Here is a 19,823-nt window from a genome sequence, read left to right as displayed (position 1 = left end):
TAAGAATAAAAGAGGGGTCCATCCACACTCTGCTACACAGGGCAGGGGACTGTGTGGTGGAGAGAGAGCAGGCTGATACAGGTCACCTGCCAGGCTGGGACAGAGCTGGACACATGGCAAAGTAACACATGCTTCATGTGTTACATGTGGATACCCCCACACCGCACACACATGCTCCTGTCAGATGAGCTGGGTCACCCCCTGGCTGGGAGACCAGCATTCCTGGGTCACCACTTTACCAGGTGACTGGCACACCCGGCACTGCCTGGTTCTGTAGGCGCGATGGATCTGCAGACACCACCTCCCTGGTTAATGGGAGATGACACCACCTTAATTCCACCTCCATCAGACCTCCATCAGAAGACACGACCCTTTCACCTCATCAATATTCAAGAGCTTAACAAAAAAAGCTATAACTAGGGAAGTCAGAAATAATGGAATGTGGTATTGATTATTTTATGGTGCGATTAGGGGTAATTACATCTCTCAAATTTTATTTTAATGTTACTTTCTACTACTTTTAGCCTTTTAAAATTATCCCAAACATCCCCATTTAGTGGAACACACATGCCTTCAATTTCAATGTGAAATACTTTTTTTCCGTTAAAGTGTGACCTCGCTATATTTGAAAACATAAATTACACTATGTATAAACCATAAAAAGTGAATGATGAATTTAATTCTGGTGAAGCGTGAGGGACTGAGGAGGCGGGTGGGTGGAGGTGCTGTTTATCCCTGACAGGGGCCAGGAAGTGTGCCCACGCTTCGGGGACACAGAGAGCAGAGCTCAGAGCTCTGGAGGACGCAGGGCAAGGGGTCTGGTGGCTGCCCCTGCCCCAGTAACCTCCCTCTCCCCGGGGTGGGGAGAGCCACTTCTAGTCTTCTTGCGGCTCCCCCTATGCAGCCAGCAGCCAGAGCTCCAACAGACACACTACCCAACTCATCCGGTGGTTTATACACCTTTGTCACTAATTGTACTGGTGTTGCCATTTGACAGAGGGGCAAACTGAAGCTGAAGAGGTCACCTTCTCGGCTTCTGGATGCTTGCCATACTGAGTGGAACACGGTCTCTGGGGCCCAACAGCTTCCATCCATCGCAAAGAGGAGCCTGATGTGGCTGCCCTCATCCCCGCGGGCATAGAGCAGAGAGATGGGTAGATGGCTGTACTAGCTTAGGGGGCCTGAGCTCAGATCCCCAAAGCCCACATTTTAAAACAATGATTATTTTGTTTTATGTGGATGGATGCCTTGCATAGCTTCGTATTGTGTGCATGCAACACCTGTGGAGGCCAGAAATAAGCATCAGGTCCCTCTGGGGCCTCGAGTTACAGGTGCTGGTGAGCAGCCATGTAGGGGCTAGGACTCAAACTCCAGGCCCCTGCAAGAGCAACCAAAGCTCTCCAACCCCCACAGCCAACGTTAAAAGAAAAGAAAGCAAAGCAAACCAAACCGCCGGGTACGGTGGCCCCCGCCTAGAATCCCAGGACAGTGGGGTGTGGGGGTATGGGATGAGGGTGAGGGGTGGGGGTAGGGGGCAGGGGAGAAACAGGCAGATCCCTCAACTTATTAGCCAATCAGCCTAGCTGAATTAATGTGATTTAAATTCTGTGAGAGACCCTGTCGCCAAAAATTAGAGTGTGGTCGCTGGAGAAATGGCTGGGTGGTTCAGAGCGCTGCCTGCTCGCTCCTTCAGAGATTCTTTGGTTCCCAGCAGCCACAAGGTGGCTCACAACCGGCTGTAACTCCAGTTCCAGGGGATCTGACGCCCTCTCCTGACCCCACAGGTACCAACTATGCACACGATGCACATAAATACATGCAGACAGAACACTAATACACAGAAAATAAAGAAGAGAAAGAGATGGAAGAAAGATATCCAATAATGCCTCTCTCTCTCTGGCCCACACTACACACACACACACACACACACACACACTCATCACAACACACACACTAATAAATTAATTGAATGAAAGAACAGACTCTAAAAAGTCCACTCTCCCTCCCTCCCCCTCCTTCCCATCCGCCTTTTTCCTTTCTCTCCCTGAGCTGGGAGAGGGGGTTGTATACAGGGGACACCCTGGAGTTCCTATTGTACCAATATTGGACATATAACAATATCATAGAGATGTGGCTCCCTACCTAACTCACAATGCAATGGGAAGCTGAGTCCTATCGCCAGGGGTGGGGTGGGGCAGAGGGGCAGCAGAAAACAAGGGAGCTTAGAGGTACCCCAGGTTGGAGCCTGGCTCTGAGGGCTCCTGAGTTACCGTGCTCCCATTAGAAACCCATGTCCCTGGACCGAACCCCAACTCCACCCTCAGGCGGCAGGCAGGGGAGAAGCAGAAAGAACAGGGTCAAGACATGCTAACTTAACTTTTTATTGCTTCATTTTGGATTTTGTTCTATTTTGGTTTTGTTTTCTGTTTGTTTGTTGATTGGCTTGTTTCTTATGATACGAGGTCGTAGATGACCTAGGTTGGCTTCTAACTCACTCTGTAGCCAAGGCTGACCCTAAACTCTTGATCCTCCTGCCTCCACCTTCCAAGTGCCGAGATCATAGGAGTGTGCCACCATCGCCAAGCTCTTAAATTCAACAGCCAACTTCTAACCCCTGACCCCACCAGCATTTCATGGGGTGGCCACACCCCTTGCCCAGAGCCCTCTCTACCTGGATTTCCTGGACATCTAGACTCTTACTTCTCCTCTGCCCTTTCCCCACCCTGTGATTCTTTCTCCCCACTCTACTGAGAGGGCTGGCCCTGGGGTCTCTACTCAGCTCATTCCCAGGGCAACTTCATTGACTGACAGTTTGAGCAACCATTTAAAACACTGCTATCCAAAAAGAATACAACTCAGGCAGCTGAATCTATTAATTGATATTTTTATGTGTCTATATGATGTGGTGTGTGTGTGTGTGTGTGTGTGTGTGTGTGTGTGTGTATGTATGCATCCATGTATGCGTGTTCATGTGTATATAAGTAGGCATGCATGAATACAGATGGTCACCTGTTATGGCAACATGGAGGTCAGAGGACACAGCAGATATTGGTGTTTGCCACCTTGTTTGAGACAGGGTCTCTTGTCTAGCCATGCCTGACTAGCCGGTCCACAGGCTTCTGGGACCCTCCTGTGTCTTCTGCTCTCACTATGGGCGTGTAGTGGTGCCAAGGTACACAAGGTTGCTGAAGATCTGAACGCCAGTTCTCAAGCTTACCTATCCAGCACTTCCTCCACTGAGCCACCTCCCCAGGCCCAATTAAACCGTTTTTCCATAGCTGAGTTTTAAACGTGAAACAATTTGAATTCGCTTTAAATGAATGTACCCAACATCGTATCATCTCAATGTACGATTGGCATAAAAATCATTAATGAGCTAGTATGCCCCCACCCCCTTTCCATCTTACACCTTTGGAATCCAAAGCGTATTTTATGCTTGACAACACATCCAGTCCTGTCAGCTACATTTCCAGTACTCAGAAACCATGTGTGGCCTGCGGCTACTGAGTCAGGAGCTGAGACATGTGTGTAACTCTGTCCCCAGAGCACACCTCCCAGCATCCCTGCCTTATCCTGAAGACAGACAGACAGCTACCTGGGTTCCTATCCCATCCTGAAGACAGACAGCTACCTGGGTTCCTATCCATCCCCACCTCCTATGGAAGTCAGCTCTGCACCTCAAACCCCTCCCTGTCCAGCCAAGCTTCTGCCTGGTCCTCCCCACACAGCTCTGTCACACTCTGTCACCAGGCTCTGTCACTGCTCAGCACATCCAGGATCTGCCACTGTTCTATCCTCAGAGCACCTCTGAGGTCTGCCTGGCTGGCCCGACCCACCCACACTTGCCCCCTGGCCCCACAGTGGCAGTCTCCCCCCTGACTGACTCGCACCTCCATTCTTGCTCTTGTCCCTCCCCTGTTTGCCCCACACTCTACGGTCCCCAGTGAAGAACCAACTCCTGTCATATGTCTGTCCCTGAGTGTCCTGTGACCCTGAGGGTCAAAGCTCAAGTTCGCTGTTGCTCTCTTCCATTTGTGGACAAACCAGTTTATTTTACAACTTCCATCTCCGGAGCTCTCTGAACAATCAGTTGACTGTACATTTTAGCCGGTTGGCGGGAAAGGTAGCAAGTTCTCTAACTGAGTCTGAGCTGTGCCAAAATCACCAGAGGGCCTGGAACTCTGTGGTTGAACAGACAAGCCTTGGCCTCAGTACCCAGGATCGGGTCATCAGGGAAACTGCCTACCCTGGGGCTCCATACCCATCAACCACCCAGCGTAGATGCCTAAGGCTGCCAGCACCCTACAGCTTCTGAAGAATGAATGGCCATCCAAGCTTGGCCAACACTAGCCAAAGGGTCTATGAGTATGGAGCCTGGCATATGATAGACAATTATAAATACTTGATGGAGGGACTGGAGATGCAGCCCAGTGGGTAAGGCTTCTTGTCTAGCATGCTTTAAGCCCTGGGTCTGTCCCTAGCACCCTATAAAACTAGACATGGTGTTGTACATTTGTAATACCAGCATCCAACAGTGGAAGCAAGAGGTCAGAAGTTCAAGGTCATCTTCCTTCATCTACATGGTAAGGTCAAAGCCAGCCTGAGACATTTGGCATCTTCTCTAATAAAAATTAGAGTCAAGCGTGATGGCACACACCTGTACTCCAGCGATTGAAAGAGAGTGACTGCTGAGAGCTGAAGCCAGCCTGGGATACACAGTGAGATGCCGTTCACAGGAGGGGAGAAGAGGAGAATGGGCCCAGGGGTTCCAGTTCTCAGATTCTCGTGTCTAGAAAGACTCATTGAAAGAGACATATCGGGGCTCGGTGGTAGAGAGAGAGGGCAGGGGGAGAGAGAATTGAGAGCCCATAGCACAGTGTTCAGTGCAGAGAAGCCAGTCAGAGCATTGCATATGGTTAGGGTATCACCTATAAGGCAATACAGATATGTGGAAGGTGGGCCAAGCGTTTGAACTGACATGTCTCCGAACAAACGCACAAATGTTCTCTAAGCACAAGGGAAGCATAGACCATGAGGAGACACAGAGGAAACTGGAAGCTCTGTGATATTAGGGAGATTGGGATAGAAAAATGTCCGTAGTGAGTGCAGTTGCTGGTGAGGAGGTGGGGAAACGGACACCCATCTACACTTTTGGTAGGAAGCGCCATAGTCCGGCCATGTTGAGAAAACTCTCTAGCAATTGTTTTTTTTTTTTGTTTTGTTTTGTTTTTTTGTTTTTTTGTTTTTTTTGGTTTTTCAAGACAGGGTTTCTCTGTGTAGCCCTGGCTGTCCTGGAACTCACTCTGTAGACCAGGCTGGCCTCGAACTCAGAAATCCACCTGCCTCTGCCTCCCGAGTGCTGGGATTAAAGGCGTTTGCCACCACGCCCGGCTCTAGCAATTGTTTAAACTGTTAGGTATGCAGTGATCATGGGCCCCGTAATCTAGGGGTCGTCTCAAGAGGGAGAAACAAATAGTAAGAGGTTAGCCGAGTGTGGTGGGATACACCTTCCATCCCAGCGCTAGGGAGGCAGAGGCAGGCAGATCTCTGAGTTCAAGGCCAGCCTGGTGTACAGGAGTTCCAGGAAAGCCAGGGCTACACAGAGAAACCCTGTGTGGACAAACTTAAGTGAATAAAAGATTGCTAAGATGATGGCTCAGCAGGTACAGGCGCTTGCTGCCGAGAGACTGATGCCTGTATTCCATCCCCAGAAACTACATGGTGGAAGGAGAGAACTGGCTCCTACAAACTGTCCTCTGACCTCTGAATGGACACCATAGCATGCACACACACACACACACACACACACACACACACACACACTAGCGTGCACACAGGGTAACTTGAAATATAATTTAAAAAAAATTAAAGAAAAATTAAAGCATAGGTTCACACCAAAATATGTGCACAGCCATGTCTCCATACAAGTGTACAAATGTGCTCTAAGCTCACGGGACGCTCACGCATCAGTGCATTATTCATAAGACATGAGGGGTAGGCACAAGGAACACCCCAAATCCCCTCAGCTGAGGAACGGCTGAGGAAATGAGGAATAGTCACACATGGACCGTGATTCAAAATGTGAAAAACGCAATCCTGGAGCCAAGAGTCGGCTCAGAGCACGAATGAACACCTGAGTTCAAGTTCCCAGCACACTACATGAGAAGCCAGCCGCCTGCCTGTAACCCCAGCCTTCTGTATTCATTTGTTTCATTTAGAGACTTTGTTTCAAGAGATTACAAGGAAGGCTGGCAGGGCAGGAGAGAAGGCATCTTCCCCCTGCCTCCTTGCCCATGAGAACAGCCACATGCACCAGTGCACACGGACTCCACACACCACACGCACATGCACACACAGGGAAAAGAAAAAGAGTGGAATATTGAGAGAAGCTATAATAACCATGAACCTTGAGATGCAAGAGACCACACAGCATAAGATCCCACGTTCATCTCCAGAACAGATAATGCCATAGAGATGGAAATGTTATGGTTGCCAGGGTCTGGGGACACCAAACAGAATGAGTGTTTGCTTGTGGTTACAGGGTTTCTGGCAAGGGTAGGGCAAAGTGCTAAAGCTGGTTGGTGATGCCCACAGGGCTCTGAAGATAATGGAAATCCTGGGACCAGAAAGCCCTCCGAAGGTAAGTAGTATGCTGGGTACATTGCTGTGTGAACTGTAAATTGTCACGAGAGGTTTTATTTAAAAAAAGAGAAAACTAAGAGATGCTGTGGTGCCACAAACCATTAAGACCAAGACGCGGGATGCTGAGACAGGAGGATGGAGGGTTCTGGGTCAGTGTGAATGATGCTATCTATGTCAAACAAAAGAAAACAAAAAAATTAACTAGTAACTTGATGCGTCGAGAGTGGTGGCCTCTGCCTGTAAATCCAGAACAGGGGAGGCAAGAGACGTAGCAAGCGTTCAGAGCAAGACTCTACTACACGGCAAGTTCAAGGCCAGCCTGGGCTACCTGAGACCCTGCTGCAACAACCACAATTTTAAAAGATGGAGAGCATCCTGGGGATACAGCACATGCCTAGCACACAGGGGTTCAACCCTCCCCCCGCAACAATAGTTTTAAGGTAATTAAGGTGCTGGTATTTCTTCTACTGTTATTACTGGTCCCCAAAGTGAGTTTCAGTGACAACCCGTCCCCCAGTGAGCAATCTGTGATGAACAAAGAATTCAACATTTAAATGAAACAGGATCCAGATTCTTGATATTTTTTTTCCCTTTGCCCCAGGCTCCAATATGGCTCTGCTCAGCCATTACTGATCTCAGCTTCATTTAAAATTTTGATTTATTTTTGATCGCTGAGGATTTTTTTGCATTAATTTTTCCCTTAATTTTTTTAACTTATGTAGTTATCACATGTACATGTGCATGTGGTATGGTGTATGTGCCTGAATGAAGGCCTGTGGGCATGTGTGCGGGTGCATGTGCTGGCCTGTGTGCAGGTGCATGTGTGGGTCTGTGTGCGGGTGCACGGGCGGGCCTGTGTGGCCCTGTAAGGTCAGAGGTGCCTGGTGTCTTCTGTCACGTTCCACCTTTTTTTAAAATTAATCTTTAATTTTTTTTACTTCATAATATCATGGCATGGGGCGCATGGGGTAAATGTGAACAGGTGCCATGGTGCATGTGTGGCAGTTAGCTCTCTCCTTCGGGGGACCTATGGATTCCATGGATCTATCGCAGGTCCCCAGATTTCCTCGGGGAGTGACTTTGCCCACTGCGTCTCCATGCTGGTCCAATTTATTGGGGTCTCTTGGTGAGCCTGGGGCTCCCCTAGTCTGATGGTCTAGCTTGCTCTGAGGGTCACCCGTGCCCACCTGGATTAGCAGGGTGTCAGTGCACCTGCCAGCTTTTATTCAGGCTCTGAGGATCTGAACTCTGGACTTTTTGTTGCAAAGCAAGCGCTTGAGCCTTTGAGCTATCGTCCACCAGGCCTTTTCATTTTAACCGGAAGCATGAGCTCCCTCATCCTTCAAACTCACTTTGTAGCCTCTGAGAACTGACCTTGAATTTGGGACCCTCCTGCCTCTACTCCAGAGCGAGTGCTGGGGATTACAGGTGTGCACCACCACATCCAATTTATGTGCCATAGAGGTGTGTCTTTGAGCCACATTCCCGGGCCTTAATTTTACTTGTCTTGATTTCTCTTATGCAGGGACCACCGTCACCCCTGATGTTTTGCATTGGAGTGTTTCATTTATCCCCTCCTCAGGTCCCTGCCTTGGGGAACGACTGAGCACGCTCTGGCCCTAAGCTCCTATCCACTCACCCGGGGATTCCCAGGCTCCTAGGAAGCCAGAGGGCGGAGGCAGGTCCGGGGGATCCGAGAGGGAGGAAGAGAGCTTGGAGAGAGGGGTGTGGGCAGGGAGGGGACGGGGGCTGCCCGCCGCCTGATGCGTATCGATCTGCGCTCGGGGTCGGCGCGGGGGCACCACTGCTGGCGGGCGGGGCGACCGCACATTAGCGCGGCGGGGACCGCTCCCCGGAACGGCTGCGGGCACATTAGACTCCCCGACCTGGGACGGGCGACCCCCGCGGGCGGGGCGAGCTGGCTCCTGCAAGGCGGGCTGCTGTTCTGTGGGGACCCACCCAATGGGCCATGCACAGCCTCACCTCTTCTGGCTCTCCTGCCTCTAGGCCTCTGAGTCAGGACTGCTTCATTGAGCCAGACCAGGTCTGGAAACACCCCCACCACACACACACACACACACACACACACACACACACACTACCTCCACCACCAGGGCTGTCTGTTTCTTTTGCTTTTGTGAGACCGAGCAGTGTTTCTTTTGCTTTTGTGAGACAGAGCAGGCACCCTGAAGCCCAGTCTGGCCTGGAACTTGCAACAGTTTTCCTGCCTCGGCCTCTTGAGTGCTGGGATGACAGGTTAATTACCACATCCGCGTCTGCCCTCCCTGCCACCTCCAGTCAAGGCTTCTCTAACCCCTGGCACTTCTCTGACCTCTGACCTTGGGGTTGCATTTCCACTACCCTTGAACAGCTCTCTTAACAGTATTTTTTGCATTCTTGAGAACTAGAGTGAGCCAGCCCTTCGGGGCATCACTCCTGGCTAGCATCTATTGGGGGGAACCCATGCATCCCCTGTGACCGCATGCACACCCTGGCTGATCCAGAGGCCAAATCAACAAGGCCCATCCATCATCCTTTGGACAGGGAACTCTTGGACACCTGGGTAGCAGAGCAGTGGGCAACGTCAAGGTTGAATTCTAGTTCTGCTTCTTAAAAGTTGTGTGGCCTTTGGGCACGTGAATGAACCTCTCTGTAGGTCTGGGGATGTAGCTCAGTGGTTCAGCATCTGCCCAGCAGAACAGGAGCCATAATTCCTGCCCCGGCAGGAAATCCTGGGAACCAAATCCACAGCAAAGAGTCTTGCTGCAAAGGGCCTGAACTCCCCACGGTGGGTGGGGTGCACAGCAAGCAGGACATCCTTTGGGACTACTGTGGTGGTACTGTGGCAGTCTCGGACCGACCGATGGGATTGGCAGTGTGGTTTCTGCAGTCTCTCTGGCTAGCCCCTCCCTCTAGGCTCCACCCCCACTTACCTCCCAGATAGCAGGAGGTGTCACTTCCTCATTTCAGAAAAGCTTCCAGTGTCCTGCCTCTTCTGCCACAACCTGGTTTTCCTCAGGCAGGTCCCTTTCTCCTTTCTCCACTTCTGCTCAGGCTTCCACCTGCTACTTCTTGACAGATAAGATCAGCGGGTTGCCTTCTGGTCCCTCTTCTAGCCTCCCTTCAGCTCTGTCTTCATCCAGGGCAGCCATGACAGCCAGCCGGCACCCAGGACCCAGGTCTCAGTCCATCGGAAGTCACCGTCTACCCTTCTTTCCTCCCGTCCTAGAAACAGGGTCTCACTGTGTAGCCCAGGCTAGCCTCAGCCTCCTGGATACCAAGATCAGACTTCTGTCACCATTTCGGAAACTCCAAGGCCGCCTTCTCCTTTTCCTCAGCCTTCTTGGTCTCCTCTGTCTCTTGCTTGACCCAACTCTAAAGCAAAGGGGAGTCTTCCTTGTCGCCACAGGCAAAACCCTAGGGAGCCCTTGATTCTTCTCCACCTCCCCCATGTCCTGCGACCCCACCCACAACCCCTAGGACCCCACTATAACCACTAAGCACCGGGAGCAATTCCCAGATTTAAATCAGTTGTTCCAGCCTCTCTCCGAGCCACTGGCTTTTCTGTTCTGTCCATCCCACACCTTGTCAGCCTCTCCCTCAGAAAGCCCCATGAAGATTAGAATGAAGTCATTTCATCAAGCCACAAGCAGGAAGTGTTGGGAAGTTGGGGCAATGGTTCAGTGGGTAAAGTGTCCCGCTGCACAAGAGCGAAGACCTAAGTTTGGATCCTGAGCACACTTGTAAACCATTGTAGCAACAATGACCTGTAATCCCAGCAGGGAAGTGGAGGCAGGAGAATGCCTTCGGCTCACAGGTTAGCCAGCCCGGCCTAATTAGTAAGCTCCAGGTTCAGAGGGTAACCCTGTCTACAAGTCGAGGCGCTGGGAATCAAACCCAGGACCTTGTGCAGTAGAGACTGGCACTCTACATGTGAGCTACAACTGCACCCTTCCTCCCTGATTCTGTTATCCCCTAGGGAACTGATAGCCCTGGGGACTCTATTTCCCAACACAGTACAAGAATAAACATCTTTCTCCTTCACACACCCAGCCTCTCCCGGGCCACCATCATCTCTGCCTCAGCTGGGAATATAGCCTCCTCTCTCACACCTTTATAGTCTCCACTGAGGAGCTGCAGGGGCTGCGTGCTAGGTCACATCGCTTCTCTGTTGGAAACAGTACATGGCTACCGCGTGCTTCAGTCCAAGAAACAAGGAATTGCACCTCCTTCAGTAGCTGTCTGACCTCCTCCTCCTCCTCCTCCTCCTCCTCCTCCTCCTCCTTCTCCTCCTCCTTTTCTCCATCTCCTCCAGTCCTACTAGCCTCTTTGATCTCTGAGACTGTCAGCCCTGCTCCTGCCTGGGGCGGGGAAGGGGGGCTTTGCACCCACCGATCCCACTGCCTGGAAGTGCCTCTGGCTCAGTCAGGAGAGCGTCAGTCCTCCCTCACCTCCTTCCTGGCTTGCTTCTCCGGCTGGGCTGCTGGCCTCCCTCCCTCCCTCCCTCTCCCCAACCTGCTCACCACAGCTCTGTTTCCTAAAGCGGCTCTTTTTTGCTGGAGGGCTGACCACCTTCTAACAGCCTAAAGAACACTTCCTTCTGCTGTCTAGCGCCTCCAAATACAGTTTAGCTCCACGCTACAGGCTACAGACCTGCCATCTGTAATGGTGCCCGGGCTACCACAGGAAACATTACAGAATGAATGAACACACCAAAGCACGGATGAGCCTCAGAGAACCCAGGCTCTGGAGCCAGACTGCGGGGCTCAGTGTCCAGCATTGCCGTCCACCCTCAGCTTGCTCATTTGTATAGTGGGAATGAGAGTAGCAGCTACTGGCTGCATCTATAAAGCTGTTGGGTTTTGCCTGGCAAGGAAACACATGGTTGGCTGTAGTTACCATAAAGCTTTGACATGGGCCAACAAGGTGGCTAAGTGGCTAAAGGTGATTGCCACCATGCTTATCAACCTGAGTTCGATCCTTGGAATCCATATGGTAGTGGCTGAGAACCAATTCTCACAAGTTGTTCTTTGACCTCTATATGTGTGCTGTGGCACCTGCATGACCCCCTTTCACCTGAGGAAAATAAATAAATGCAATTTAAAAAAATTGACTTTTGGTGTGCACACACACACACACACACACACTCGCATAGAAGCCAGAGGTAGACTTCAATTATTTTCATTTATCACTCTCTACAAAAACCCCCTTTGAAAAATGAAAACACTTTATTTTAAGTAACTGGCAAACAAAAACATTGCGCGGCTAAATTAAAGAAGTCATTAAAAGCACTCGCCTGGCGCAAACTCTGTGCAGCTTAGCAAACTTCTCTGCAGTTGATTTTTGGTTGACTGGTTTTGGTGTTTTGAGGCAGGGTCTGTTTTCATGGGCCTGACGTTCACTGTTTCAGCCGAACTGACTGGCCAGCCGAGGCCCCCATGGCGTCCATCTGACTCTGAGCCCAGAGCTGGGGTCACACACAAACCACTGCACCCAGCTTCTCACTGTGTTAGAGATCTGAACTGAGGCCCTCATTCTTTTTTTTTTTTTTTTTTTTTTTTTTTTTATTTTTTTGTCTTATATATTTATGGTATATGAGTACACTATCATTGTCTTCAGACNCTTCTCACTGTGTTAGAGATCTGAACTGAGGCCCTCTCTCTTTTTTTTTTTTTTTTTTTTTTTTTAAGATTTATTTGTTTGTCTTATATATATATGGTATATGAGTACACTATCATTGTCTTCAGACACACCAGAAGAGAGCATCAGATCCTGTTACAGATGGTTGTGAGTCACCTTGCGGTTGCTGGGAATTGAACTCAGGACCTCTGGAAGAGCAGTCAGTACTCTTAACCACTGAGCTATCTCTCCAGCCCTGAGGTCCTCATTCTTGCACAGGAAACACTTCGCCCATTGAGCCATCTCCTCGACCCAAAACTCCAGCTCAACTTTAATTCTATTTCTGTCTACCTTCTTGTTTTAAAATAAAGTTTATGTGGACTGGAGAGATGGCTCAGTGGTTAAGAGCACTTGGTGCTCTTCCAGAGGTCCTGAGTTCAGTTCCCAGCAACCACATGGTGACTTACAGTCATCTGTAATGGGATCTGATGCCCTCTTCTGGCTTGTAGGTACATACAGATAGAGCACTCATAGACATAAAATAAACAAATATTTACAAGAAAATAAGGTTTACTTTTATTTCACATGTGTTAATGTTTCCCTGCATTTTTACATATGACAACATGGGTGCCCGGTGCCGGAGGAGGCCAGAGGAGACCAGAGGAGGGTCTCAGATTCCCTGAAGCTGAAGCTGGCATTACCTAGGTGCTGGGATGCAAATCCAGGAACTCTGCTAGAACAGCCAGTACTTTTAACCACCGTTCCGTCTCTCCAGCCCCTGTATCTACTTTCAATAAAGAAATCCTGATTGTCCTAATGATGGGCAAAAATTACATATCATGGTGTTTCTCACCACATCCTTCTAATAGCAAAATGTTGGGAGCAATCTAAATTTCCAAGAAGGTGGGATTTGTTAAATAAAGTATGGTTCCCTCTTTGAAGGACGACTACCAGTCAGCCACTGAAATTCAGTTCTCTAAGAATACTTAATAGCATAAGGAGCCATCAGAGCACAGTACTAAACGAGCGAGAGACAATTTAGGGACTGAGTGGTGGGCACCTGTTTAGTTGTTACTCTTTAAGTAAGCACATCTATTCTTCTGTAAGCTATTAACTCATTAGCACGAAGAGAAAAGCAGCATATGGAGCTGTGTGATCCCAATTCAGATTTATATGACTGCATTCCCTTCGCTCCAAGAGAGAGGGTCAAAGCTAAGAAGATGAAGGTTGTGGGGAGAAGGCCCTTCCTTGTCTGGAACCTGCAGGTGATGGGTTGGGGGTGTGGCTTCTCCAGAGAACATGTGGAGCACATGCCTTGCTTGACTGAGAGGCCCTTCGTTCGAACCCAGAGACAACCAAAAAAAAAAAAAAAAAAAAAAAAAAAAAAAAAAAAAAAAAAAAAAAAAAAAAACCAAAGGAAGAAAATCTCAAAGCGAACTAAAATATTAATAGGAGTTCCTTCTGGGCTAAGATGCTGAAAGGTTAATATATCACATTTTCTGTATTTTGTACAGTGGATGTAAAACAGCAAGGCTTAGTAAACAGGAAAGGGAGTGGCTTTTCAGTGCGTGCCTTTGTGTGTGCACATGTGTGTGTGACAGAGAGAGAGAGAGAGAGAGAGAGAGAGAGAGAGAGAGAGAGCATTCCTGTATGCACGTGAATAAAAAGATGGGCGATAGAGCTGAAGAGATGGCTCAGCAGTTAAGAATGCTTGCTGCTGACACAAAGAGAGTTCGGTTTGCTGACACCCACATAAGGTGGCTCACAGCTGCCTGTAACTCCAACTCCAGAGTCTTCTGGTCTCCGTAGGTGCCTGCACTCACGTGCACGTACCTACACACGGACACGCACAAGTATACATACTTTTATTTCTAAGTAAAATACATATTTTTAATGCCTGCACGTGTGTGTGGAGGTCAGAGGGCAACATCAGGGCTGCTCCTGTTTTAAGACAGTGTCTCTTGTTTGGCCTGCATACACCAGGCAAGCTGACCCACAGGCAGCCAGGGACTGTCCTGGCTGTGCGTCCTGTCTCCCCATACAGCCTCTGGAATTACAGATGTGAGTGCTTCTGAATCTGGCTTTTCGTGGCTTCTGGGGACTTGAGTTCAGATCCTCAAGCTTGCACAGGTTACCCATTAAGCCATCTCCCCAGTCCGTGACGGGGTAGTGGGGTTTTCTGTTGTATTTGTTGCTTTTTAAGGGTAAGTCAGTGTTTTCCAAGTGTTCCCTCCACAGCGTGGACATTTGTGATGAAGCCAGAATTCCAAACGACTAGGTGAGTTTGATAGCAAACAGGCAGACACACACAAAATAATTTTTTAAATATAATAATAAATAAAGTTTAAATCACTGTTGAAATAGAGCCATAGGGAGCCGCCCACACCACTGACACCCTAAGTCTTTTTTTTTTTTTAAAGATTTATGTAAGTACAACTGTAGCTGTCTTCAGACACCCCAGAAGGGGGAGTCAGATCTCATTACAGATGGTTATGAGCCACCATGTGGTTGCTGGGATTTGAACTCAGGGCCTTCGGAAGAGCAGTCGGTGCTCTTAACCACTGAGCCATCTCTCCAGCCCTAACCTAAGTCTTTTAGTGTGTACCCATACCTCAGTCATAACAAACTAACCACACCTATGGTGTACAGGGTGAGAAGCAGGGGTAGGGAGAGGGAGGACACTCTGCTCCAAGACTTTACTGTGGCACTCACAATATTCCCAGGCAAGCAGGCCCCTTACTGCTCATTCAAGGAAAAGGCTGGTGTTGCGCAGCACTGGGGATACCTAAATGCAGCCATCACCCGGGAAGGGTTACTATGGTTACTTAAGACTTTACAAACAGGCTTGCAAGCCTGGACCTGCCTTGTCTTTGGGGTCCCCTCTGTTCATCTGAGATGCTCTCCCTATGAACTGCCCCCCCCCAGTACTGGTCCACCCACTCCTGAATGGCCGAGACTTCCTCTCTCTCTTGAACCCCAGTGGAGGGTAGGGCTGTAGGGTGCTGCCCCCATCTGGCCATGGTCTCAGGTTGAACTTAGTTGCTTCTGTGAGGACTTCCTTAGATCTCAGACAAGGCCTGCAAAGTCATCCTTAGAAAACCAACACCTGTCTTCCTGTCCCCCTGAGCCCCTAACCCTGGCTGCCCTCTGCTCTCAGAACCCACCTCCTCCCTCTTCTCTTCTTCTGATCCTTTCTCCTTCACCCCCTCGCCTTCCTCCTCCTCCTCCTCCTCTTCCTCTCCTCTTTCCTCTCTTCCATTCTGAAGGTATCCCACAGGTCCCTTGTCAGTGGAGCTCCCCCGACCCTCTTCCCAGATGACGACATCTCCTTCTACGCATTGCTAGAGAGAATGGCAGTTCCTCATCTACATCTGTGCTAAGCCCCAAGGCTCGGGGACAGGTGTGACAGGCGGAAGGCATCCTGCCTGTTTTCCTGGAGGCCCGTATCCAGGAAGCTCCCCAAGCCAGGCTAGGCAGCCTTTTGACTCATGGGGCCCTGAGTCACGCCCTGTCCTGGGTTTCGGTCTATCCCAGCTCCCTAGGGACCAGGAGACAATCCCACTTCCTGTCCCTGTTGAAGCTACGGGTGTGTGGGAGCCCTCGGATTGGCTGTCCTGTGTGTTGTTGTGTGTCTCCTGACTTTCACCCATATGTGACTCATTTATGCCACACGTGATCCTTTATATCTTCTTGTATGTGAGGACCTAACTGTAGGTAGATTCCCATTCAAGTGTGAATGTGCATGTGTGTGTGTGTGTGTGTAACACACACACACCAGTGGCTGTTACATAGCTCTTTGTTCCCATATTGGTCCCCAGTTAGCTCTGAAGACCCCTGAAAATAGACAAAGAGCAGGGGACCCAACCAGACTGGTGGCTACTCATCTTCCCGTGACTCCATCCTGACCTGCAAAATTTATGCCAAGCTAGAGAGGGCTGGGACAATCCCCTTTACCACACACCTCTATGCCATAAGGGAATGTCAGCAACATATAAGGGCTCTCGAAGGAGGCCAGTACCACAGAGGTCCCTCTATGTTGCCAGGCACCCTGTGGCTCTGGACTCCCTATCAGAGACCCCACAAAAACCCCTACATACCAACCCCCCACTCCCAGCAAAACTCAGTGGCGGGGAACACCTCACAGGGTGCCCAGTGGGACCCAGCTTTGACTCACAGCCACAAGCAAATGGAGTGAGGTTCCCCTGGCGCCCTGGCTCCCCACCCCCACCCTCAGAACTGTGCTTCCCGCAAAATCAATCATCCTGCCACTGGCTTTGCGGGAAGTGGGGGGGGGGCGCGAGCAGGAGACTTGTGGGGCTCGTGTTCCCTTTTAGGGTGGCAAGCACATGTGGCTCTGGTGGGTAGACACCACCAGGTACCAGTCAGGGAGGACCCAAAGGGCCTCCAGGCAAGCCCTAGGCCCTTCTTCAGGTGGCCAAGCCAGGCCCAGAGAGAAAAGGTGGGGTTCCTAGAGTTGGGAAAACTGGACAGTATGGGGGGCTGACTGAAGATATGAGGGGAGGTGGGGTGCTAAAGGAGGGGGGCTTGTAAGCAGCCTCAATTGTGTTCAGCGTGTCCAGGAGTAATATGACACAGGAGTCTGCACCTGTGGTGAGGTGCCAGGGAACTGCCCCTTAGATGTCCTCCCTCTGTTGGCCTTGGCTGCCTTGATACTGCCATCAGAGAGCTAGAGTGTGCTCCGAGGAGGGGACCACAGACTCCCCTGTTACCTGGAAAAACTCCCATGGTTGGGGAACTGAGGAGCAGCTGGAAGCTCTCAGATACAACCCTCTCCATCCATCCATCACTGTCAGGAAAGATGTGTTCACGTTCTCACAAGGCTCGAGTGGGTAAAGTCTGCACGGGTGGCCTGGCAGCAGGTTTTATTGTTATACTATTTTCACTTTCGTTTACCAATGAGGAAACAAAGGTCACAGAGAGGAGGCAGCGTGGAGCTTGTGGTTGGCCAGCGAAGGTACAGTCTGCCTGACCGCGCTCCCGCGGCAAGAGCACTAGGCTAGGAGTCTCTGCTGGAGCCAAGGCTTGCTCGGGGATCACCCACTCAGCTGAGTCTCCTCCCCGGGCCTCTACTTCCCCTTTTGTAAAATGGAGTCACTGACCCCTGCCCTGCCCCAAGGGGATAGTGCAGGGAGCAACTGGTGCTACCAGATAGGAGAGGCCTTTAGAAACCAGTGTCGGCAGCCAATCTGCTTCCAGCGTGGCCTCATCTCTCTGTGCCCAGGGGCAGCAGCCAGACTGGACAAGGTTTTCTAGCCCCCATACTTTCTGATAGTAGGAGTCTCCAAACTAATCATTCCCGCCCCCCCACAACTGTCCCCAGGTAACTCGCCGGTCTCCTCTCTACCATGAGCTGGCGGAACCTTGACAGATCTTTGGATGCGGAAGATAATCCCCCCATCCCTGGTCACTGGGAAGGGGGCATGGGGATGGTGGGCCAGGTTGCCAATGTGAATATTAGCTGGTGTGAACTAATTTGATGGTGCTGATAAATGCTGCGGGTGCCTGGGGCCACAGCCCCACCCAGCACCCCCCACACACACACACACATACTCCACCCCCGCTGATAACATCAGGATTGAGCTGTCCTGGCTCCTTGTTCTCGGGTGATGAAATCACGGCTCCATCAGGCTGGCTAGCTTGGCTCTTACCAAATCGTTGTAATTGAGATTAATTTGGGGGCGAATTGGGTCAGCCCTCACAGGCACCCATTAATTAGTGGAGGAGGCTTAGTGTACCAACAGCTGGGCCTTGCATCCAGCGGGGCTGGATCGGATAGGGAGCACTGACTGAGCTAGAGATGCCCTGTGACATGGTGTGTCCCAGGGCACCGGGCAAGCTGGACAAAGGCTCTCCAATTCCAGGCCAGGCCACTCCCCGAGCCTTTCCCCCCGAGTGCTTTTCTCCACACTAGGAAGGGAAGCGGGCATCGGGCCTCTGACTCTGGTCCAAAGACTGCTCTAGGTCTCCGTGAGTTAAAGGGCTCATTACAAGGGTGGGGAGGGGGGAGGGGTGCTCCGAGGATCCTTGGACATCAAACAGCTCTTGCAAAACTTTTCAGATGAGTTAAGTGCAAATGAATTTGAAACAGACAATGAGGTTCCCTCCAGAGACACCTGGGCAGAAAAGAAAACGAAGGGAAAAGCGCCCGAGGAGAAGCTCATTTGGAGATTTTTTTTTTCTCCCCCTGAACCCAAAACATACAGGGAAAACAAACCCACCCGTCTACACTGGGTGCCAGCGGCAGACAGACACGCCCTGACTCAGTGCTGGGCTGGCAGCAGGCTGGGCGCATCCACACGAGGCCTGGGCGCACGTGTGGGGGCGGAGAGCGGTGGGGGTGTACAGGGATGGAACTGTGGGGCACACACATGGGCAGAAGTGGCAGCAGCCCTGGGATGGCGTCGAGCTAGGAGCCAGGAGAATGTGGGCCCTGTAGGTGGCCCCAGGGGAGTGAGGTGTGGCAGGCTGGGTCTATGTCCTGGCTATGTTCAGTGAGAGACACAATCCAGGCCCCTGGCACCTTCTGGTCACATTCATGCCCCTGATTCCTGGGCAAGGCCCTCCTGATAGTCAAGCAAGTGAGGTGTCAGAGTTGGGGCCAGGAACCTTCCTGCCCCACCCTACTGGTCCAACCCGCTTCACCCTATTGCTGGGGCGTCTTATTTTTCCCTTGTGAATCTCAGAGACACAAAGGTAGATTGAATCGCTAGCAACCAGCCATACTTCTGCCCGCTCCAAAGCCCTATCCTACCCCCAAGGACCCAAAAGGAGGCGGCTGCTGGGGGCTGGCCAAGGATGACATTCGAGGAAGTCTTGCACTAAGCCCTTGCGGAGTCTCCATGAATGGCCCAGGCTGGGCCCTCCCAGAAGGCTCCAACGAAACCACCTCCTGGCTGTGTGCATTTGCAATTCATGGCTCTAACAGAGATTGCATTAGCGCTCTTCCCCCCACCCTCACCCCCGCTGTCACTTATGATGAATGCCGCTTGTTTTCTAGAAAAAAAAAAAAAAAAAACAGCCCGGGATACACGGTGACAGGATAGAACCTGGGGACCAGGGCATGGCTGGTGTCCTCTGTAACCTAAAACTTGACTCCTCTTCAGGACCACACCGCCTGAGCTATGAGCAAAGGACACGCCCCCCATAGCAAAGGACACGCCCCCCACAGTTTCCTTTTTACTAAGACTTCATAGTCCCTGCCCCTGGGGTCTGCCCAACAGGCCGACACAGCGGTTCTCAGCTTGTGGGTTTCGAACCCTTTGGGGGGGGGGTACAACAACCCTTTCACAGGGACCACGTGTCAGATATCCCAGATATCGGATACTTCATTATAATTCATAACAGTAGCAACATTAATTACAGTTATGAAGTGGTGATGAAAATAATTTTATGGTTGGGGGTCATCACAGCCAGAGGAATTGTATTTTTTTTTTTTTTTTTTTTGAGAGAGAGGGTTTCTCTGTATAGCTCTGGCTGTCCTGGAACTCACTTTGTAGACCAGGCTGGCCTCGAACTCAGAAATCCGCCTGCCTCTGCCTCCC

This window comes from Mus pahari, chromosome 6, assembly GCF_900095145.1.
Source record: "Mus pahari chromosome 6, PAHARI_EIJ_v1.1, whole genome shotgun sequence".
Lineage (NCBI taxonomy): Eukaryota > Metazoa > Chordata > Mammalia > Rodentia > Muridae > Mus > Mus pahari.
The sequence above is the reverse complement of the archived record's forward strand: the minus strand, read 5'-3'. Positions refer to the sequence as shown.